The 23,323-nt window shown below is 35.9% G+C and overlaps 1 long non-coding RNA gene across 4 annotated transcripts; it reads right to left on the reverse strand.

Annotated features, from left to right (window-relative positions):
* Positions 1 to 49: 49 nt before the first annotated feature.
* On the reverse strand, positions 50 to 22,727 carry LOC131167701 (uncharacterized). 4 transcript variants are annotated; one of them, XR_009140137.1, is made up of 4 exons: positions 21,210 to 22,727; positions 2,133 to 2,239; positions 1,795 to 1,916; positions 50 to 864 (listed from the first exon to the last, which is right to left on the reverse strand). It is a non-coding gene; the product is annotated as an uncharacterized LOC131167701 (long non-coding RNA). The 4 variants fall into 4 exon arrangements; XR_009140135.1 differs by having other exon boundaries at positions 2,144 to 2,239; positions 21,210 to 22,462; XR_009140136.1 differs by lacking the exon at positions 50 to 864 and having other exon boundaries at positions 1,578 to 1,916.
* Positions 22,728 to 23,323: the final 596 nt, after the last annotated feature.

A 23,323-nucleotide genomic window follows, 5' to 3' on the forward strand; every position in this document is an offset into this window, starting at 1 on the left:
GCATTTTGTTAATGTTTATTGTAGTAGTGTGCGCATGTTAGAAATCTGATTTGAGCAAATGAGACCATCTTTATAGATTAGGGGAAAAAACCCAACCTCTCCCAACTTTGCCCATGTACCATTTTTTGCAGTATGAAGAATTATTTCCTAAACAAGGAAAAATATCAAGTCCCAAAAAAGTATAATTCCGGCCAAAGAATTTCTATGTAAATTCATTTGCACCAAAAAAATTTAGCTAGAAATTCGTATGAAAGCGTTGGGGTGACTTTCAAGCTTTGGGTGAAACTCACCTGAAGTCTAATTTTCTTCTGAAGCAAAGATATTCAGATATATAGGATCAAGAAATACTGGATTCTCTTTCAATAGATCCTGAAAGGAGAAGCTTGAAAAAGGTCAAGCTTTATTCTTTGAGCAGATATCTAAGCTCAAACTGTCATGGCAGTCGTCTACGGCATGATCCTGAGCCAGCCATTGACAACTCTAAAAATGTTGATCCGACTATGCCAGCACGCAGCATATCAAAAGACTGGTGATGAGACTTGCCGAAGGCGGCCAAAGAGAAGTTGATCTCAAGGTAAGCTACTGAACTAGTATTGTCAAAACCTCTGTGGAGAGGTTTGTTTCGGTTGCTCCCACAAGAATTGTCACAAGAGGAAGATGGGCACATAAATTCTCGTATGGGCCATATTGCCTCGTCTCTGCCTACCATGGTCTGGTGGAACCATCCCCACTGTATAATAAACAACCTCAGCAATTCGAAGACAGCCATATACTTGAGAACAGTGGCGAGGGCTGGCGGCTCCCATCTTTCCTTAGCTTTGCATAGATGAGACCTTTCGAATTCTCATTTCCGTTCCAATTTTCCTAGTGTTCAAGAATGAACTCAATTTTTGTGCCCACCAAGTGTTTGATAGCAGACTCAACATAATTTAATATCTTAACTTGGAATATCATGATTTTGGATTTACTTAATCCTCCATAATTTGAAACATCTTTTCATGCCAAATTTAAATTCATATGTTTTTTTTTTTTAATTGCATGCATTTTAGAGTCGTTCTTAAAACTTGCCTTAATGATAAAATTTTAACTGCATGCATTTTAAATTTATAACTCTTAAAATACATAAATTTATATCAAAGAATAAAAAATAATTAAATATTCAATGGATTGAGAATCAGCTAGAAACAATGCCAGCATTATTAAAGATGTGTTTGGTTCTTTTATTTGTTTTTCTTATTAAAAGGACTCTTAAACAAAAAGTTTTTGATAAATAATTTAAACCTTTAAGTAGCTAATTTTAAAAAAATTTAAGAAATAAGAACTTGAAAATTTTAAAATATCTTTTATCCAAATTATTTTGTTAGTATGTTTCTTTAATTTTTTTTCCAAGCATCCTATAATTATTTACTTACTAATCAAATTTCTTAAAAACACATATTCAATTATTTATTTCAAAAAATCTTTGAATACCATACAACTTTTTTATAGAACCCTCAATTAGCTTCTTCTAGTAGTTAGAAAAAAAAGGGAACCACAAAAATGCATTTTTCTTTTTTTCTTTCTTGGGGATTCTTTCCTTTTAAGATCAATAGAGAGATGAGGAATATATATTAACTGTTTGGTAACAATGTGAAGCACCCCCATTTTATCACCAAAGGAACCTTGCTAGTCAAAATCATGCAAGGCTCAGGGAAGGGAATGACAAAGGGTGTAGTTGCTGGTGGAAGAAATAACAGGCTTCATGGGAATGGCCCTGCCTGGCTGAGATAAGATGTCAACGAGTCTTCTACTAACCTTAACAAAAATCGGTTGAAAAATAGCTGTTCGGTACATTTTCTGTGAAAATTTGGGAAACCCTTTGCTTTACCAAGTCCCAGGCAACTGAGTTATGAGGAAGAGAGGTCAGTAGATCCTCACTGCAAGGGGCATTCCACAAAAAAAGGTTAGTCGGTCCTATGAGAGGTAATGAAGCAAACAATTTGGAACCTATATGAAATTGATTCAAATATAGAATCATAAACAGTTTTCAATCAGTGCCCAGTACATAGACTATATACTTTTCAAACAGCAGTAACATATGCATTAAACTCCATGTTAACTGATATATTGAGAAAAATAAATGCCATTTTAACCTCAGTATTACTTGGATTCATACGCCACTCCTCCAAGTTCCAGCTCCTGTCATATCTGCCAAAAGCATATGATTGACCTAGGAAATCAAGTTTCCATTTCAGCTCATCTGTTCAGCAGTTAAGTACAGGCCAATTAGTTTTATTTTGTAATATGGAAATGCACATTAATTCTGAAAAGGAAGGAAAATCCGGTTGTGTATATGTTATGATTTCAGGAATACACCAAAATTAAGACATGTAAATTCTACAGTTTAAAGAATCAAATTCTGGTCATCAGTCAAAAACGTTTATTTCATATGATACACATGGTTCAAGTAAAAAACATTTCAAGGTTGGTCAATCCATCACTGTCTTTAAGGTGCGTTCACTCCTTTCATAACGTATCTGGCATATCTGGACCCATGGACAGGGAAGCTAGATACATAATGCAAGAATGCACATAGGGATACAACATTTACACGATCATGCACATAATATTTTTTGTAACTTGTTCTAATCCTCAGTCTTACAAACAAGCCACCTACTTTTTTTTTTCTTTTTGACATTTCAGTTCATACACAAAAGAATATAAAGCATATTAAGTTGATATAAGGAAAAAAAATTTATTAAATGATTTAAATCGTCAAAGCAATATGCAAACACTTGCATATGGAATGGACTTGATTCTAACATAATGATTGATTGATTTCAACCAATTTGAGCTCTAGGAGAGAAGAGAGAATGATTGATCAGAGAAATTTGGAGCTCTTGGCAGTGACTTCGTAAGTGGTTGATGGGTCAAAACAGTAGACCAACTTCAAAACATTTTATATTTGAGGTCTAGACATGTTATCCAATCCATTTGGCGTCGGTAAATCAATGGGCATGGGTTATCCAATCCATTTGTTCGCAGTGGGTGTGGGTGGATTAATGGGAATGGGTTATAATTGCCACCCCTGTTCCTCATAGGCTAACTTTTGCTTTCATAAATAGTTTACATTCTATCTTTATACAGATCCAATAGCTGTAAAAGCAGATTCAACATTAACTGTATGATGAAATGAAATGGGTACTCCCAGAAGTAAAGAGAGCTTGCAGAAATCCATAATGCCATAAGCCACAGCTGTACTAAATTAATATGGAAAAAAAAAACTACGTAAAATTATAAACCCAAGAACAATTAATTTGGCACCAACTGCAACATTGCATAGTATAATCAAGTCAATTTACTGAGATGACTAACACAAGAAATACGAGTGACAGTTTATTAGCATTAATAGGTACCATATCAAATTAGTTATCCATGCTTGATGGACAAGCAAGATTCCATGACAGTTACAGACACCAATGTTAGTAAACTAGGGCTTCAGCATATAGATTCAGAGTATAATCATGGAAGTATGATATCCTGCACTGCTATTAACTCTTTCTTGAGCTTTTTTACAGGGAAAGATAAAGAGGCTGCTTTTGGAGGACAGGATGCAGTGGAAAATTTCAGGAAAGCAAGGAGTTTGGAGTGGAGTGCAGAAAACAAGAGGAGGAGAAAAAAAAAAAAAAAAGCAGGTCAAGAGAAGGAACCTCTTATTCAACATATGTTTAAAAAACAAGAAAACAAAAAATAATGTGATGTAAAGTTAGAGATGGAGGAGACGAGAAGAGAAGAACAGAAAAGAAGAGGAGGAAAAACTGGGCTGCAGTTCCCTGGAGTCTGCGTACAGCTCCCAGTCTGCCCTCTTATATATTATTAATAATAATAAAATGTTAAGGACAAAAATACCCCCTTTAACACAACCTCATTACTAAAATAACAAATTCTCTTCCAACACCTCAAGCTGGAGGTATATAAATATCACCTAACCTAGCTTGTAACAACCATTAGACAAAGGCGACAAAGGCTTCAGAAAAAAAAAAACATCGCCTAACTGATCCATACATCTCACAAAAAGATGCCTCACGATTTTCTTCAACACAACATCCCTTACAAAATGACAATTAACTTCCATGTGCTTTGTCCTCTCATGGAACATTGGATTGCTAACACCATAAATGACAGCACCATATCTATGGGCTTCATTACCAAGAATCACATCTTTGAGACAGGAGATTTCAACCACATAAGCTCAATCACACCATATGATCCATAACTCAGTATTCTACTTTAGCACCATCTCTTGCTATAGTAGCTTGTTTCTTGCTATGCCAAATAACATGATTACCTCCAACAAATGTACATTATCTAGTAGTAGACCTTCGATCATCACCAGAGCCAGCCCAATCTGAACTTAAATTTCCGATGATCTCACAAATTTTCATTACATTTATATATCAATTCTTTTCTAGAAAGATTGGTCTAGTCTAGTGACAGTCAAGTAAATCAACTTACCAATCAACTGCATATATTGGCGTTTGTCTTCAAAGGTCAATCCAACATCCTTGGACTACTTTACATTGGGATCCATAGGAATATCAATTGGTTTAGCTCCCAAAGAACTAGTCTCACTTAGCAAGTCCAATATGTAACCTTTTCCTACAAGTTACAATCTCAATACTAAGTAACATAGCATATCCAAGTCCTTGATTTGAAATTTTAATTGGAACCATTGCTTTACATCTATAATCCCGCTTTGGTCACTACAAGTGATGATCAACATAAACTACTAGAAGTACCACAAAGGTCTCCTTTTTGCGGACCAAAACCGAATGATCAGGGTAGCGTTGGATAAAGCAAAATGCAGAGATTAGAACACTAAATTTGTCAAACTGAGCTTGAGGAGACTGCCTAAGACCATAAATAATCTCATGCAACCTAGGAGGTTGTCTATACCTCTTCCTGCAAATCTCCACACAAAAAAGGCATTCTTCACATCCAACTGGTATAAGGGCCAATGAAAATTAATTGCCAATGAGATCAATATACAACAAACTTTAGTTGAGCAACAAGAGAGAATGTCTCAAGATAATCAACACCATATGTTTGGCTGTACCCCTTAGCAACCAACTGAGCCTTAAACTGTTCAACAGAGCTATCAATTAAGAAGATATTTGATGGTATAGACCCAACAACACCTAACCAACTCCTTACTAGGAGGAAGATCCACCTAGTCCTATGTCCTTTAAGTACTAAAGGCATCCATTCTACATCCATATCATGCTTCCACCCTAGGGTTAGCAAGTTCTTCAAAATGCAAGGAAGGGACAAAAATCGAAGACACAGACAAGGCTAAAAAACACATAGGGCTGGGGAGGTGAATAACTGAAACATAATGAGCAATAGGACAAGCAACCAAGTATTGCTGAGCGCATGTTCAAGTAGCTTTACGACGAGTAATGGGCAAATCTAAGTTACACTTGTATGAATCTCTAGAACTAAAAGTCGAAATAGAGATGGGCAGAGGAGGAGCCTGGATGGTGGTATTGATGACTGTTTGTTTTCTGTCATTCATAAACCCTCAATTGTTTCTCTGGATCAATAACTGATTGATTTGGAAGAGGAGTAGAAGATTTCTCAAGAGGAATAAGGGTAGGAATAGAAGGATCAAACACAAAAGGAGGTACCATAAATTGTTGATGGAATTAAAATAAATTTATTCATAGAGTACTCAACACTAGAGAAATAAGGAGTACCCTAAAAAAAGGTGACATCAACACCAACATATTTTCTACGAGTGTAGGGATCATAACACCTATATCCTTTCTGAGTTCTTGGGTACCATCAAAGACACATTTAACAATACAAGGAGAGAACTTGTCTTGATCAGTATGTGAAACATGAACAAAACATATGCATCCAAAGACATGAGGCACAACAAAGAATATGGATGTTTCCGAGTACATGATGGAGAATGGAATTTGTCCTCCTATAACACTTGAGGGAGTCCTGCTAAATAGAAAAAATTGTAAGAAGAGCATCAATCCAAGAGGTTTTTGGAGCATGCATATGAATGAGTAGAAGTCATGCTATGCTAAGTAAATGTCTATTTTTTTGGTTTAGCTACTCAATTCTGCTAAGGGGTATGTATACATGATGGTTGATGAAAAATTCCTTTGGCTAAGCAAAAAGACTGAAGCTCATTTTGAACAAATTCAAGTGTGTTATCAAATCAAAAAAATTTGAATACCAATGGCAATTGAATTTTTATTTTATGGTAGAATAGAGTAAATACATTAAAAAATTCATACCTATCTTTTAACAGTAGATCCAAGTCATATGAGAAAAATATCCCCACTTACCCTCTCAAAGTAGGGAGCCTTGTGGCCCAGGAACGCCCTTTAATGATTCATTATGAGGTTCAACTCTAGATGGAAAAGATGTCCTAACATGCTTTCCCAACAGTCACTTGGAACACTCAAAACAAGAAACAAACTTGAACATAGGAAGAACTTTTTGTAGTTTTTTTGAAGGGATGGATGACCTAAATGAGCGTGCCACTAATCAAGAAAAATATCATGAGTAGAAATTAAGGAAGCTATATGACCAGAATTCCACCATGACCCTATCGAAATAGCACAGGCCATCCTTTTCAAGCCCTCTACCAATCCTTTTCTTTGTTCAAAAGATCCTGAATAACACAATGAGACGGAAAGAAAGTCATAGAACAATTAACAACAATTTTTGTTAGCAGTACCCCAAAAAAAAAAGGCAAATGAATTGTTTTTTTCACCTGATTTAACACAATTTCTTCCCAAAACCTATAACCAACATAATTATGTACTAGGAAAGGATTTAAAGAGGTAAAAGGGACACTAGGTAAAGAGATGAGAAGCAACAAATCAAAATGGATTCATGAAACTGATAGTGGAACTAGGTGCAATATGGAGCATAACAAATTTCAAAATCCATGTGTCACCTATGCATGTATGTATTTCTGTATTTAAGTGTATAAATTTAAACATGCTAAACAATAGTAGCTAATTAGCCCATCCACTAAAGAAAGAATCCATAAAAGCATATCTAGTGTTTTTCCTTACATGGTGCATATCCACAATAAGCCTAAAAAGAACACAAGGTGACTTGAAGACCAAGTTCTAAAATAACTATGTGAAACTTAAGTGGGTACAAAGTTTATACCAACTCAAGAAAGAATAAGAATGAACATGCTTTTTCTTTTGAGTCCTAGGTTCATAGCCAGAATATTCCACACAGAGCTCCAAATCTTTTCAATACTACTTGGTAAGCATAAACCGAATTGGAAAAACAAAAAAAATTGAAATTTCGGGCTCAATTTGCTTCACAACAATAGTTCGTGTGGTTTACTTTGATTACCAAACAAATGCAACTAAATTGAAACCTAGTCGTAGATATTGTATGCATTCTTTATATATGTAAGCATAAATAATATTTCTGTCGTATATTTGCATAAGAAAAATATATTACAAATACATCCTATATTTTTTAGCTAAACCAAAACATAAACTACAAATATTTTTGCCCGGTTCAAACTAGCTTTACGTAAGTTCATCTGACTAAGAACTTATTGAAAAATGAACTGAAATGGACCATAGACATCCTTTCCTGCCAGCTCTCCCATGGATTATCCTCAAACAATTGTGTTATGGTAAAAAGATGGCAAACTGGTAAAAGGAGGAAATAGAAAGTCTTGAAAACTATAAAGAGGCAAGAAAAAATGCAAAAAAAAAACAAAAAAAACAAAAACAAAAACAAAAGCTAACGAAGCTAAACATAGAGCTTATGATACTTTGTATACTAGGCTAGATACAAAAGGAGAAAGAGACATTCATAAACTTGCTAGAGCTAGAGAATGAAAATACAAAGATTAAAGTAATGTAAAATGTATTAAGGACGGAGAATGATAATGTCTTAATTAAAGATGACACGAAAGAGAGGTGGCTGAGATACTTTAATAAGTTGTTTAATGGAAATCCAACTAAAAGTTTGAGCTTGGAAGTGACAAATGAGGAAAAGACAAGAAGATTTATTTGCAAAATTAGAGTTCTTGAAATTAAGATGACTTCAAAAAAAAAGAAAAGTGGGAATTTCTTTAGAACCAGCTAACACACCAATTGAAGTTTGGAAATGTTTAGGGGATGAAGGAAAATTATGGTTAACCTGTAACAACCCGAGTAATAATGGTATTTAAATAATAAAGAGGAAGGGAAATGGAATCAGTAATAGAAGGAGGCAGCCGACTTCGTCGACAAACGCGACATTGCATTTTGGAGGTTATAATTCCTAGAAATTTCCCCAGGCCTCGTCGATGAGGTCCCGTCTTCGTTGACGAGAAGATACCGAGAGGGGTTTTTGGGAGAATGAAATTCGTTGACGAGGGAGGAAGTTCGTCGACGAAATTATTGAAGGGCTCGTCGACGAATCCCGCAGTATAAATAGTGCTTAAACTCAGTTTTATGTAGAATTTCAGCGCCGCTCTCTTCTCTCTCTCTCTCCTACGGCCTCTCCCTCTTTTCTCTTCGATTTCGGCTCCATCAGTCGCCGGATCAACAATCTGAGGCCACCACAATGGTCGTGGCGGAGTTCTCTCCAAGTCTACCGGAGCGGATCGTCGGTGGAACGAAGTTGAGATTCATCCCAAATTCAGGGTGAAGTCTTTTATTCGGAATTTGAGTTTCCAGCAGTTGTAAGAAATGTAATAGACGTAGAAATAGTAATGTTTTGTTCTGAGATTTATGGTTTTTAGGGTATTGAGTGGAGAACCCTGCGGGTGTTGGACCCGTTATAGTAGGGGATTTTAGCAGGAAACAGGTAAGTGAAATATGCTATGCTAGGTTATTTGAGTATGATTTCATTATAAAAATTATAAATGTTCTACCAGAGTATTATTCACAGTAGAGATTTATACAGTTTATCAAGTATGATTAATATGTTTTAAAATTACTGTGTGGCTTGAGAATATAGATATAGTATAGAAACATGTTTTACAGTATTTTTTAGAGATGTGTTTTACAGAATATACAGACAGTAAATATATTTTACAGCAATTATAGAAATACCATGATTATACAGTTTTACAGTACCATGACATACGGATTTACAGTTAATTACAGAAACACAGTTGATATAGATACAGTTTGCTACAACATCATGGCTTATACAGTTATTACAGAATCATGGTAAAACAGATAGTTGTATACAGAGATGTATTATTTAGTATCAGACCCTGTTGGACCATACAGTTTACAGAGCACGGTACCGTAACTATATACAGTATATAGAGTGCAACCACCTATTCAGATAATATGTGGTATAAAAGTTGATTGCATAGAGCCCACGAGTGGACAGGCTCCCCTTCAAATATGGGTTGAGGAGGGCTGATCAGACTATGGAGTATAGTGATTTATTCCTGATTGGCCAGCCAGGGTAAATCCCGCCTACGGGCCATACAACCCTGTCATGAGGGGTTAAATCATGACACACAGTTATCCACAGGGAAGTTTACAGTTATTACTATGTTATACAGGTTTACAGCAACGGAAAATATATATATATATATATATATATATATTAGTAGTATTTTGAGTAGAAACCTAAAGTATAAAAATGTTAAGCAACAGGTAAAAGATGAAGATTTATATTATTGGTATTGTTCTTTACAGATTCAGTGATACATGACTATATAGTAATAGATTTTCACGGTATTGTAACTCATTTGCCACACACTAGCAATAATATATTTCGTCTTACTGAGCGTTGGCTCATCCCAATTACTTTAACATTTTTCAGGTGATCTAGGTAGGCTCGCAGATAGAGGGGCCTTGGTATTGCCCTGACAGTAGTGTGAGTATTTTTGTATAGCCCCAGCCAGTTGAGGGTATTTTGGAAAACAGACATATATGTATATTTTGAGAAACACTTTAACACTCTGGTATTGTATATAACTACGTATGGTTATGTTTATTTGATTTCTGCTTCTTGCTGCTTAGGTTGATGATTGGGTTTAATCCAGTATAGTATCAGAGCATTTTAAATGTTATAGTATATATAAAAAAAAATTCTCAAGTTAAATGGCAGGTCGTTACATAACCAATCTATCAACACTATTATAAAAACTAAAAAAATGTCAAAGGAATGGAGGAAAAGCATGTTAATACCTTTATACAAAAACAAAGGCGATATTCAAAATTGTATTAACTTTCGTGGAATTAAGATTATGAGCATATGATAAAGATATAGGAAAGGGTAACTGAACAAAGAATAAGACAAGAAATAAGAGTTTTGGAGAATCAATTTGGTCTTATTTTTAGGAGATCGACAACAGAAGCTATTTTTTTTAAGAATATTAATGGAAAAGTTTAGGGAAAAGATGAGGGACTTGCATATGGTTTTCATTGACTTAGAAAAATCCTATGATGGAGAGTACCTACGGAAGTTCTAGAAAATTTTCAATCACAATATGTGTACAACACTGTTCTACTTTTGAGTCCTTATATTTTTACTTTAGTGATTGGTGAACTTATTGAAAATATCCAACACAAGATCCCTTGGTGTATATTGTTTTCCAATATATTATATTGATTGATGAAAGTAGAAGTGCAGCGGAATCTAAGTTAGAGCTTTGGACAACTGTTTTTAGAGCCTAAAGATTTTTGGATAAGTAGGAATAAGATAAAATATATGAAATGTAATTTCAATAACATAAGGGGGGAGTATTGGAGAGAACATTAAACTTGATAATCAAGAAACTAATAGCGCTAGGAGATTTTTTTGATATCTTGAGGGGAAATTGTAGACGATGTAATACATAAAGTAGGTTGGGTAAAATGGAGGGGTGTGTTACGAGTGTTGTGTGATAATAGAATACCCTTAAAATTAAAAGAAAAATTCTATAATATGGCTATAAGGCCAGCCACTTTATAGATCAGAATGTTGGGCAATTAAGAAACATGTACAAAAAGTAAAAGTTGTCAAAATGCAAATTTTAAGGTGGATGAGTGGTATAACATTGAAAGATACATTAAGAAATGAACATATAAGCAATTAACTAGGCATAACATTGGTTGAATACAAGAAAAGGGAGGGGCGACTTAAATGGTTTGGGTATTTGAAATGTAGGTTTAGTAGTGCCTTTGTGAGGAAGATTGAGTTAGTTATTATTTTTAGTATTAAAAGGAGTAGGGGTAGACCTAAAATAACTTTCAATAAGGTAGTGGGGAAGGATTTAATAGCTCTTAAGCTAGATGACGGAAATGTTCTCAATCGGGTGAATTGGTGGAAAAGGATTCACGTAGCAGACCCCACCTAGTGGGAGTTCAGGCTTGTTGTCATGTTCATGGTTATCAAATTCCTGATCCGGATTGTGCGATTATACGATCCATACTTGCCTAATCAATTTGGATCTTAAGTAGAATCTTAATAAAGTAGGATTCTAGTAAGATATTATCTGGAACCTTAGGATTTGAGGATCTCAATCCTACTAATCCTGTATTTGCAATGGAATATGGATTTTTCCTCTTTAGAATTTTAACGAAAAAAGGCCCAATATATATTTTTATTGGCCCAAAAACTTTTTTTTTTTATTTGCAATAGACACAAAATTTGGTCTAGTTGGTAAAATGCATCAAATTAGGGTAACGTAATGAGCATGTTCTAGGATTTTTTCAATCCGAGTCAAGAGAGCAGCTGAGCATCTCTTGAAAGCTCTTTTCCTTCAAACTTGAAAGCTCTATGAGAGGTTAGAGTTCTTGATAGACAGATCCTAGGTTGTCTATCAGTACGCTTGGACTGTTCCTTCTTCCAGCAATGGTAGAGGTTAGCTGAGAGCTTTGATATCAGCAGAGAGCATCAACAAATAGGGAGTCACACAGTCAAGCTGAGAGCTTAAAGTTGCAGGTTGTTATTTGTGGCTCTTATACTTTAAGAAAAAAATAAAGAAGGAAAAACATGAAGGAGGCAGCACAGCAGACTCGTCAATGAGGAGCTATATTCGTCGACGAGGAGACAGCAAAGGCTCGTCGACGAAGGCTCTAAATTTCGTCGATGAGTAATTACTGAGAGCAAGTGATTTCAGATTTCTGGATTCGTCGATGAAGCCCTGTGTTCGTCAACGAAATTTCTTCTTGGTCTCGTCGACGAAGCCTTGTGTTCGTCGACGAGAGACGCCTGGGCTGTGAGTAGTTTTTTAGAATTTTTGAATTTTGAATGTTGGGTGGTTGGACAAACGGGGGGAAACCTCTGAGAAACATTTATATATGTTATTCTGGGCATATATGAGAGAGAGTTGATCATTTTGAGAAGTGTATTGTGTACATCTTGATTTCTTAGTGAAAAATTTGTGTGCCATTGCTTCTGTGGATGTAGGCTTTGCCGAACCACGTTAAATCTTTGTGTTGTCATTCTGATTGTGTATTTTTATTCACTTGTTTTATTTTCGCTGTGCATCTTCATTATCCGATCCGACCATTTTCACAACAAATTGGTATCAGAGCGAAGTTGTTATGGCATTGGGATCGTCTTTTGCAAGGCTTGATATCGTTAAATTTGATGGAACTGGAAACTTTGGTTTATGGCAGAGGAGAGTGAAGGACATTCTTGTGCAACAAGGAATGGCTAAGGCTTTGCTTGATACTCAACCGGAAGGAATGGATGAGACAACATGGGTAGATTTGAAAGCAAAGGCAGCGTCTACAATACGCTTGTGTTTGGCCGACGAAGTTCTCTATCGGGTGATGGAGGAGGATTCTCCAACGGCTATCTGGCGAAAGTTAGAAAGTCGGTACATGTCTAAATCCCTTAATAACAAACTTTTTCTTGAGCAGCGTTTATATTGGCTTAAGATGGTAGAAGGATCTAGTCTAGATCAACACGTCAATGCGTTTAATCAAATCATAAGTGATCTTATGAGAGTTGATGTGAAGTTTGATGAGGATGATAAGACTTTGATGCTGTTAAATTCCTTACCCTCAACTCATACCTATGAAAATCTTGTGACCACTCTTACGTGGGGAAAAGAAACTCTTGATTTAGAAGAGGTAACAAGTGCCTTGTTGAATTTTTATCAAAGATTGAATATTTGTGATGAAGGAGAAGGACTTGTGCTAAAATGTAGCAATGAGCAAGGCAAAGGAAAGTTTAAAAATGGGTCTAATCAGAAATCCCGAAATCAATCCAAGAAGAAGAAGAAAATCCGGTGTTATAAATGCGGTAAAAAAGGGCATGTGAAAACGGAGTGTCCAGATTGGAAGAAGGGAAATGCTAATAAGCATGAAGGGATTTCAAAATCTGTGAATGTTGTTCAAGAAGAGGATTCAGTTTGGTGATGTTCTATCACTTTCATCGGAGTCGGATATTCTAATGAACTCTTGGATACTTGACTCGGCATGTTCTTATCATATGACTCCAAACAAGGAGTGGTTCAGCACTTACAGGTTAGTAAACTCTGGATCAGTTCTTATGGGTAATGATGCTTCTTGTAAGATCGTTGGCATAGGAAATGTAAAGATAAAAATGTTTGATGGTGCTGTAAGAACATTGTGTAATGTAAGACATATACCTGAGTTGAGAAAGAGTCTGATATCAATTGGCACTTTGGATTGTAATGGCTTCAATTACAAGTCCAAAGGTGGAGTCTTAACGATGTTGAAAGGTAATCTGACTGTAATGAAAGGGCAGAAACTGGATGGAAATATCTACACGTTGCAGGGAATTACTGTTGTAGGTGGAGTTGCAGATGTGGATGCTGAATCAGATGAGACTATCTTGTGACATATGCGTCTTGGACATATAGGAGAACATGGCATGGAAGAACTACACAAAAGAAATTTGTTGAAAGGTTTGAAATCATGTCAGTTGGAATTTTGTAGATTTTGTATTCTTGGAAAACAGAATAGAGCAAAATTCAGTTCGGCTACTCATAAGACGAAAGGAATTCTTGACTATGTACATTCAGATGTTTGGGGCCTAGTTAGAGTTGCATCAAAGGGTGGACATGTGTATTACGTGAGTTTCATTGATGATTACTCGCAGAAGGTTTGGGTTTACTTCATGTGTCACAAATCTAGTACGTTTGCCAAGTTAAAGATATGGAAGGCTGAAGTGGAAAACCTGACAATGAGGAGAATCAAATACTTAAGGTCGGATAATGGGATTAAGTACGCTGATTCTCGGTTTATGGAATTTTGTGCAGAGCAGGGCATGGGCATCAAGAGATATTTTACAGTTCGCCGGACACCTCAGCAAAATGGTGTGGCAGAATGGATGAACCGGACTCTTGCTGATAGGGCTCGGTGTCTCAGATTGAATGCAAGGCTACCAAAGAATTTATGGACCGAGGCAGTTAGTATGACTTGTTTTCTGGTAAACCGATCACCAAGGGCATCACTAGCGGGAAAAGTGACGGAAAAAGTTTGGACGGGAAATGTAGTAGACTACTCCGGATTGAAGGCATTCGGGTGTCCGGCCTATGTCCACATGTCTAGTGAGAAGAGGTCTAAGCTTGATCCGAAATCTCGTTGTTGCATCTTCTTGGGGTATCCAGAGGGTGTGAAAGGGTATAAGCTATGGGACCCGGAAGCAAACAAGGTGGTGATTAGTAGAGATGCAGTCTTTGATGAGAAGGCTATAGTGAAACGTACTCAAGAGTTTGATGATCATAAACAGGAGCCAGAAAGCTGGGGCAGTGATGAACATGTTGTGCGGGTGGAGTTGAAAGCTCAGGGCAACGAAAATGATCATGGTCCCGTGGTTATAGGGAGCTCTAGCTAGGAAAACCAGCAAGTCGACGATATTCCTATACGGAGATCTGGAAGCACTATCAGGCCTCCATCAAGGTATGATTTTGATGAATTAGTATCTTATGTTTTTCTTACTTGTTGCAAAGATCCAACTACCTTTCAAAAGGCAGTGCACGGCCAGGAGAAAGATAGGTGGATGGGAGCAATGATTGAGGAGATGGAATCTTTGCATAAAAACCAAACTTGGGACTTGGTGGAGCTTCCAGATGGAAAGAGACCGATAGGGTGCAAATGGGTGTATAGGAAGAAGGAAGCAATTTCAGAAAAGGAAGGAGAAAAATTCAAGGCACGGTTGGTGGCAAAAGCATACTTATAGAAGAAGGGAATAGATTATGATGAGATCTTTTCTCCACTGGTACGACATACTTCTATTAGAATTGTGTTGGGGTTGGTAGCTCATTACAATCTTCATTTGGAACAAATGGATGTGAAGATGGCGTTTCTTCACGGTGACTTGGAAGAACAAATCTACATGGTACAATCGGAGGGATTTATTGAATTAGGAAAAGAAAATTTTGTTTACTGAAGAAGTCTCTTTATGGGTTGAAACAATCTCCAAGGCAATGGTATAAACGATTTGATTCCTACATGATCATGATTGGCTACAAACGGTGTGAGTATGAATGCTGCGTTTGTGTGAATAGACTTAAGGATGGTTCTCTTATTTTCTTGTTATTGTACGTCGATGACATGTTGATAGCCGCAAAGGATTTAACTGAGGTGAATTAGTTAAAGGATCTACTGCATAAGGAATTTGACATGAAGGATCTTGGTTCAACCAAGAAAATACTTGGAATGGAGATTTGCCGTGACAGGACTGTAGGGAGATTATGGTTATCTTAGGACGGTTATGTGCAGAAGGTGTTGGAGAAGTTTAGCATGATTGATGCAAGACTAGTAAGTACACCTTTAGCGAATCACTTTAAGTTGTCTATTACAAATTGTCCAAGTTCAAATGAGGAAATTCGGGACATGTCAAAGGTCCCCTATGCTAGTGCTGTGGGGAGTTTAATGTATGCTATGGTATGTACAAGGCCAGATTTGGCGCATGCGATAAGTGTGGTGAGCAAGTTTCTCTCTAATCCAGGAAGACAACATTGGGAAGCCGTTAAATGGATATTTAGATACTTGCAGGGTACATCGGGATATGGCATCATGTTCGGCAAGCAACAGAGTTGTTCTACAGTTATAGGGTTTGTTGATGCGGATTATGCTGGAGATATGGATGACAGAAAGTCTACAACGGGATATGTGTTTACCTTTGTAGGAGGACCAGTATGTTGGAGATCCATGGTACAGTCTCTGATTGCATTATCCATGACTGAGGCGGAATATATGGCAGTTACCAAAACTACAAAGGAAGCCTTATAACTTACTGGTTTAGTCAGAGAGCTGGGAATACAGCAAAATGGTGTGGTGCTACATTATGATAGTTAGAGTGCTATTTACTTGGCGAAGAATCAGGTATATCATGCTAGAACCAAGCATATTGATGTGAGATTTCACAGGGTTCGGGAATTGATTTCTTCGGGTGAACTTGTGTTAGAGAAAGTTCATAAATCTGATAATGCAGCAGATATTCTGACCAAATCAGTTACTTCAGAGAAGTTCAAGTATTGCTTGGACTTACTTCATGTCTCCAAGTGATTAAAGGGAGACAAGCCCAAACCTAACGTTTTCAAGTTCAAGGTGGAGCTGATCATATATTTATGACTCTCCTAAGGGCCGTATAATCGCCAAGGTGGAGATTGTTATTTGTGGCTCTTATACTTAAGAAAAGAATAAAGAAGGAAAAACATGAAGGAGGCAGCACAGCAGTCTTGTCAAAGAGGAGCTATATTCGTTGACGAGGAGACAGCAAACGCTCGTCGACGAAGGCTCTAAATTTCGTCGACGAGTAATTACCAAGAGCAGGTGATTTCAAATTTCTGGATTCGTCGAGGAAGCCCTGTGTTCGTCGACGAGAGACGCCTGGGCTGCGAGCAATTTTTCAGAATTTTTGAATTTTGAATGTTGGGTGGTTGGGCAAACGGAGGGAAACCTCCGAGAAACTTTTATATATGTTATTCTGGGCATATATGAGAGAGAGTTGATCATTTTGAGAAGTGCATTGTGTACATCTTAATTTCTTAGTGAAAAATTTGTGTGTCATTGCTTCCGTGGATGTAGGCTTTACCGAACCACGTTAAATCTTTGTGTTGTCATTCTGATTGTATATTTTTATTCACTTGTTGTTTTATTTCCGCTGTGCATCTTCATTATCCGATCCGACCATTTTCACAACACAGGTCTATAGCAGTTAGGCATTATCTTCGTAGTTCTCTTTACTTTCTTCCTCTCCTTTTTTCTTTCTTATTATTGACAAGCCAAAGACCTACCTTTTTTTCCTAAAAATAAAGAGCATATAGCTTTCTTTTTCTTTTCTTTTTTACTAACAAAAAGTTCTTCCTCTTCCTTCCTTCTTTTTTTCCCTCTTCTCCTTCTTCTTCTTCTTATGGTCTAATGACAAAGCCACGGAAATTGAGAAATTTACATCAGTTCATTGAATTGAGATTAACAATTTCTCCTTCCTTCTTCTCTTCACTCTTTTTGTTTTTATTTTTAATTATAGTTATTAAATAAATAAGCTAGCAACAGTCTGCCCTTTGCAAAGCACTTTGTAGTTCAAGCTATTTAGATTTTTTTTTTTTTAAGGTTCAACATTGTTGAAGGACAAATTAGCTAGGTGCTACCTAGCAAGCTAGTTACATCCCTGAAATTTGTTTTAATTTCTTAAACTTACTACCAATTTTTTAGAATTATTTTATTGAGAGTTGTCATAAATTGTTAAATATATAAATTTAATTTATTTTACATTGTAAGTAGAATCTTATGATCCACGATCCGATCCTATGATCCGATCTTGTGGACCCTCCCAATAATCCTATGTAGGATCCCGATTCTAACAACCTTGGTCATGTTGTTGTAGGCTTTTTGGGCCTTGCCATGATTTAAGTATTGCATGTTTCCATCACCCTAATATAGGCCAAGTTAGCATTATTACTAAAGGACCCTTAACTAGCACTTAGTTGGCTACCCATTGTGATTTTGCAATTATTTTCAATGTTGATCAACATATGTGGCTCAAAAGGAGGCACTAACGCAATTACTTTCTCATTTTTGCAATGAATCAAGCGTGATGTTGTGTTATGTGACCATCACTAATCATATGCAATACAAAAGCATTGTTGGTATAGAAAAGTTTGTGATTCTCTTTAGAGAACTTTTCAATGGACACCTAGCGAGCCCTCCTTGTTCACAATAAAGCTTTTATCTTTGTATATGTGCATGCTTTTAGTGTCAAAGGTGTGGTAATTGAGTTTAAATGAAATAATAGCATACCTCTCTTTGATAGGGTGAAATCTAGAGGAAAGAGAAAACCCAAAAATCACGAAGTCCTAGCTTAACAAATGGAATGAACATACGATTTGGGTACATCCGAGCATCTTGTGTTCTTACTTTCTTGTCTTTTTCCCCCCTCGGTATCCCATAGAGCCTCAATTAATACAAGCAGCAAATAAATCTACTATTTACAAGCAAGATGAACTGATTTTCAAAAGTTTTGCATGGCTCAATTACTCACTTAAATAAATTGTGGAAGGTGGATACTGATAAAAGATATGACATCATGGCTGTTGTGCTTTACACAACAATCTCCCTAGGCATTCTTACCACATACATGAAAGAAGCGCTAAATAAACAGTCATTGTTTCATCAACGAATCAATTGCCTCACTTTTTGTAGGAACATGATTAGACGCACAATCTAGCTGATCCACTAAAATCCAAATGCAAGGAGAAATCATCATTTGCTTTGTCCATAATGATATATGGAGTCAAAACACTTCTCTATATAATTATGACTGTATGCAAGCTTGTCAAAGTCCTCTGCCACCCACATATGAAATTTCAACAACAATATGGTCTCTGGTTCTTTCATATCAGTGAAGTAATGGATGCCAAATGGAGGAAAAGATAACATGTATCTATAAATGTGAGTGAGCTCGCTGAGCTGGGATGGGAATCATAGGACTCAAATATGGCCTAGTGCAAATTTGATCAAGCCATGGTAGCTTCCTACCATCCAAGCCACTTGTGGCTGCCAATAAATTTTTTTTTTTTTAAATAAATAAAAATAATCATTAATTAGAATAAGATCTACAAAGTTAGGAAAGGATTTTTTTTTCCACATTAGATTAAAATTCACCCATTATGGGAATACCTCAACATAAATTGATAGAAGACTCCCAAACAGACAGCACCATTGGAACACTTGAGTCCCAACTAAACAATGACATGATATGAGATGATCCAAATAATGAACCAGATAATTCCTGAACCCAGAAAGGATGACCATACAAAGAGAACGCCTATAGTAACTGCAATAACAAAAGCAAGAAGAAATAGCCCAGATGGTTTGATGGAGAACTCACATGATTCCCAACCAAATGATCCTCTTAAGGCAAATTAACAATTATCAAATTATTTACATATAATTGACTGCTATTAAAAAAAGTTAAAAAATTATTGAATTTTCTAGCATGTAATGATAGCAAGCCAAACATGCTAACTCAAGAAAATGACATAAACACGAATTTCATTTAAACCATTTGGCATTCATTAAGCTATGAACCTAATGAGCCCATGTCCTACCCCAAATACAAAATCATGCCGATTATAACTATTGATGAACATCATGAACTCACATACCATTTTGAGCACGGCAGCAGGAAGCCTAGATTACCAGAGGTTGAATGTAAGTATATGATTACTTGTATAAGACATTACAACAGAGAAATCATTGTCAATCACCTACACGAATCATTCTCTTATTGTATAAACCCATTAACCCAGCTGAGAGCCACCCTTCATGCATTTTTTCCTCACAAAGACCCAGCTCATTCTGCTTGGCCTGGACTCTTTGTTTATTACAATACATCAAGTTTGACAATAAGAAGCAAAATGCTATAAACATTTGAGGTTTACAGCACAGCTAATATCCATTACACAAAATTATTTGCAGGCAAAACACTACAGTAGATGAGGTTTGTTTGTTCATGTATTTATCAACTTCTCGGGATCTTAGAAAGAAAAAAGTTTAAGATTGGAGAAAAACTATAGTGGTATTAACACTTATTGACAAATACAATGATTGTTTCATAGGTTAAACCCATGAGAATAATTTACATCAGTGTTTGTTATATTAATTATATGATGAAGCACATACTCATGAGCATGTATAGAGCTGGGAGAGAAGAAAGACAATGAGAGTTTAAAGTGTTCATTGGTGCACGTTAATTTTCTTCATGGGTTGATTAAGCATAAGTCCAAAGTGAACGGGAATTGGGATCAATATAAAGCAAAGACAACAAATAAAGCCGCAACTCAAAATATTTTTAAATAAATTTACATAAAATGTTAATTAATTTGGTAAGTAATGAATCTCTCTGCTTCTTCTCTGAGGCTGGATAGGGCAGTCAGACAAATCAAAAAAGAAACATTAAAATCTCCCCACAAACCTGGATGGCTCCTAAGCCACCCATTGCCAATTTGATGGACTAAACTGTCCATGAAAAAATTTAGAATTCAAAATTAAAAGGTATGAAAATAAGAGAAAAAACTCAAATGTCTCATAATTACAAAAAAAAAAGCAATAGGAAATTTATGGTCAAAGAAGAAGATGAAGGTAATGATGAAACTCCACAGCTAGAGAACCTCTGTTTAGGGTTGCCTACCAAAATTGAAAAGTGATTTCTCTTCATAACTGAAAAAATGGGAAAGAAGAAGGCAACCTGCACCATGGATGAGCTCAAGCGTTCAGGGCCATTCAGAGCCACAAATTTTTCGTCTAGGACATGCAAAGTTTAGGAAATTTGAGACAAGGAAGCTTCATGAACATGCTTTGTGATTTCTCTAGAAGAATAACAGAAGCAATTGAGCAAGATATAAATTTTCTTTCTCCCTCAAAACAATGCACCGTACAGTGTTATTCTAACATTATTACAAGTTTTCTTTTTATTTTTTATTTTTATTTTTATTTTATTACAGCATCACAATATGCAGCAAAAGCTCAAAAAATGGCAGAGAAAATACTTCTGCTCTTATGGCATCTGGGAAACATTCTAAACATTGAAAAAAGACTATAGCCATTTTTTGTAGTGTTTAAAAAAGTTGTAAATATATATATTTTAAAATTTCCCCATAAAAAATTGTACATTTACAATAAAATTTTGCTTTTAAAATGTTATCAATATGATAATTTACGACATTTACTAACAAATGATATAAATATTTTGTTGCAAAAGTTAACAATTGTTGTAGTGTGTGCAACGCTCCTACATGACGTATGTAACCTTACCTCCATATTGGAGAGGCTCTTTCCGTGACTTGAACCCTTGATCTTTGATTTTGAGTGTAACACCCTCACAATTGTGTCAAGACTTGCCCTCTGAAAAAATGTAGCATATCTTCTGGTAATCCTCTACAATTTAAATGAAAAAATCAATGCCTAATATTCAATGATTCATTGAAAGAAAATGGTTCACCAAGAGACAACATCCCATAAAAGGTAACATCCTTCTTCACGGATACAGAAAATGTGGCCTCTGCTCTTTATCGTTTTCAAAAATCTAGTAATAAGGAACTACCATCAACAATACACTACATGATCTATAAAGCTGACACTTACAATTCCAAAAGCTTCAATGGTTCACAATAAAATTATAAAAACAAGAATGCAGTTGGCATTAACAGCCCACCACCTTCCTGGACAGCCCACCAGATGGAAGTTCATTACGTGTTGAAATAACTTATATGCAAGATTTGGGCAGTAAAAGACACTAACATATGGTACATAACACCATTGTCTTCAAAAGCAGGAGAATCACTAGACAATCAAGTATCAACCACCCTTAAGTCACCAAATCCATCTGATATCTACAATAAGATTTATACCCACAAAGTAAATATTGTATTACAAAATAAATAGTGTGCTGTAATCAGCAGCATGTATGAACATAAAAAAACTAGAAAGGTACTCAGAGATGGGCACAACTATATATATTCAACCATACACTGTATTAGTAAATAGAAAAAGGAAATATGTACTATTCAACTATTGGAAGCAATTGCCTCTATGATCATAATCAGCAGTTAACATTAACACCAAGGTACTCACAGAAATTAACACAATCATTATTCTCTTCCATTTATGATCTCATGAAGAATAAAAGTATATATGGAACAATTGGAAGCATTTGCTTCCATTTGACACTCTAGAATACACAGAAATAATCTGTGTTGAGGATTCTACGACACAAACCAACTGCTGAGAATAAATAAAGGCATAGTACTCCTACTGCAACCCCCAAAGGGAGGGGGGGGAAGCATGATAATTTGGAATTTAAACCTCAATATCTTAGAGCGATGCATCAATTTCATTCCAGTTTGGGCTTTTAATCCCTGCAGAAACATAAATTTCTCCAAAACCCACTGCTCTCTTAGGGCTCCAGTTCTAGGAGTTTTTCACAAAAATAGGGTTATAAAAAAAAACAAAACATAGAAATAGGGCTTAGAAAGAACAGTATACGAAAATGGGGCTATTCGCACCTTGAAGATGCGGACAAGACTAGGCCCCACAAAATTATGGAGATAGTGCGTCCGCATTTGCAACTCTCGGACAAAACTATAGGTCCCACACTGACAGCCAGACCCCACTTGCGAAAAGAAAGTGCGTCCGCATATCAAACATGTGGACAGAAAGAGCAAAAAAATTTGCCATCTGACAGTCAGAGTTGCCATCTGACAGCTGCAATAAATATTGTGTCCGCATGTTTGACATACAGACACACTTTTTGAAAAAAAAAAAAAAAAATAGTGGTAATCATTGTAAGACATTTATTGATATGAGTCATGCATGGGTTGCTATGACCCATGCATGCATGCTTTTAATTGGCCAAGACTCGGAAAGGGTTGTCTGGCATGACTGACTCTCACCCTCCCCCCTCCTCTCCCATCCTCTCCCAAGCAATAACAACTCTTGACATTTAAATAACCACCTAACTACCAACCACCTAATTAATATACTATAAATAAAATTTTCTTCCTCTATACACTCGGAAGCTTGCCACACTCAACTCATCCCAACAATTGAGTTACACAAACCCTTTTATCTTTCTCCCAAATTTTCTTTCAACCACTTTTTATTTAAATTATTTAATTTTTCGTACTAGTTAAGGTAATATTTTAATTAGATGCTACTATTATATAATTATTAGTAACATACTGTATATTATATATAATTGTAATATATATGTATTATACATATTCATATTCATATTTATATTGTTATATATCATTATTGTTAAATTTACATAATAATAATAATATTATTACTATTATATACATACATACATTCATTATATATACATTATTACTTACACTACGAACTCGCAAACCGCTGCTAACTATTGT

The sequence above is a fragment of the Malania oleifera genome, chromosome 11, assembly GCF_029873635.1.
Source record: "Malania oleifera isolate guangnan ecotype guangnan chromosome 11, ASM2987363v1, whole genome shotgun sequence".
NCBI classification, from domain to species: Eukaryota; Viridiplantae; Streptophyta; class Magnoliopsida; order Santalales; family Ximeniaceae; genus Malania; species Malania oleifera.